This window comes from Tupaia chinensis, unplaced genomic scaffold (genome assembly GCF_000334495.1).
Source record: "Tupaia chinensis unplaced genomic scaffold, TupChi_1.0 Scaffold145156_1, whole genome shotgun sequence".
Classification (NCBI taxonomy): domain Eukaryota; kingdom Metazoa; phylum Chordata; class Mammalia; order Scandentia; family Tupaiidae; genus Tupaia; species Tupaia belangeri.
Genome location: NW_006205016.1, coordinates 11,392 through 12,764, shown reverse-complemented (window position 1 = coordinate 12,764; position 1,373 = coordinate 11,392). Strand labels below are relative to the sequence as shown.

The window sequence follows — 1,373 nt, the reverse complement described above, 5'->3', positions numbered from 1 at the left end:
CTTGGCATGTGAGTGTACCCTCTCCTCTCCGGACAGAAGAAACAGAAGAAACCAGATATTCTCCCCTGATTGGGAGGCCTGCACCCCAGATGTCCCTAGTCCTAATGAAAGGAAGTTCTGGAGATCCACAGGGCTGCATAACCCCAGGAAAATAACTTATTTTGGTTAACCCTATGTTCCGGGACCCAACCTGCTGCAAAGAGGCATCACTTTGAGAACAGAGCAAATGCTGGATTGAAACTTGCCACAAGGATGGACTGCAAGTTTTCATATCCTTGAGTACTCATGGAAATCTCACCATAACTGTGATTGTGACTTTAGTGACTAAACAGTAGACTTCACATGTGCATGATCATAGAGGATGCAATTAAAGGATCCATATATGCAATCATTCACATAATACATAAAGGTACGTGTTTGCTTGACTCATCTTCATCATCAGAGCCTACCTGCTCCTTTAATATGAGTTTTTGGGCAATGATATTAAGTGTAATCATGAAAGCTGATGTGATGTAGTATCTGCCTGGTTCGGCTATGATTCTCACCTCAGAGTCTGATGAAAAGTACTTGGCCAGTGCTGGGTTGATCACACTGGTGATCTCTTCAAATTTAAGCTTCATGTCCTTGGACCCAGGAAAGCCACCACCAACATCAAGCAGAAACATGTTGAATACAACTTCAGCACCCATGTCAAAGACACAGGTGACATCAGAGACTGACTGAAGAAGGTCTCAGGGTCTGTACAGCCACTGCCCACGTGTAAGCTGACACCGATGACATCAATATTGAGCTCTTTTGCCAGTTCTAATAGAAGCCTGCTGGTTTTAAGCGTGGCACCAAATTTAACACTGATGCGACAGACTGCTTTGGAATCATCAGCAGCAATTTGTAAAAACTGACTTTGCTTTTGGATGTGCTCTGGCGACTTTCATCAGCTCCACCTCACTATCAGAGGTCATCATCTGGACTCCACTGTTGGCATGTATTTAATCTGAGACACTTGCTTGCAAGCATTGCATAATCCTCTCAGGGGGCACTCCAAGACTTTGTACCAACTGTATTTCCGTCTTGCTAGCACAGTCGAACCCAGTCCCGATGGCAGCAATGGTCTTCACCATGGCTCTGCTATCGTTACATTTGATTGCATAAAAAGGGGTGACACAGGGCAGAGCTTTCAACCACCTCCGATGTTTCTTCAAAGTATCTTCAAGGTCTGCCACATAGAAGACATCCTTATCATCAGGACAAGAAACTTCATTAATTTTTTGGTCCAGAATATCCTCAGCAGTAAGCCTTCATCGAGAAAGTGGCAGTGGGACCAGCAGTTAGCGTAATGGCTATGTCGTTGTACTCCCACGTAGTCGACTGCAATT

The 1,373-nt window shown here is 44.6% G+C and overlaps 1 pseudogene; it reads right to left on the bottom strand.

Moving 5' to 3' along the window:
• Window positions 1–324: 324 nt before the first annotated feature.
• Window positions 325–1,373, bottom strand: part of LOC102486186 (ornithine decarboxylase pseudogene) — a 1,369-nt pseudogene continuing 320 nt past the window's right edge.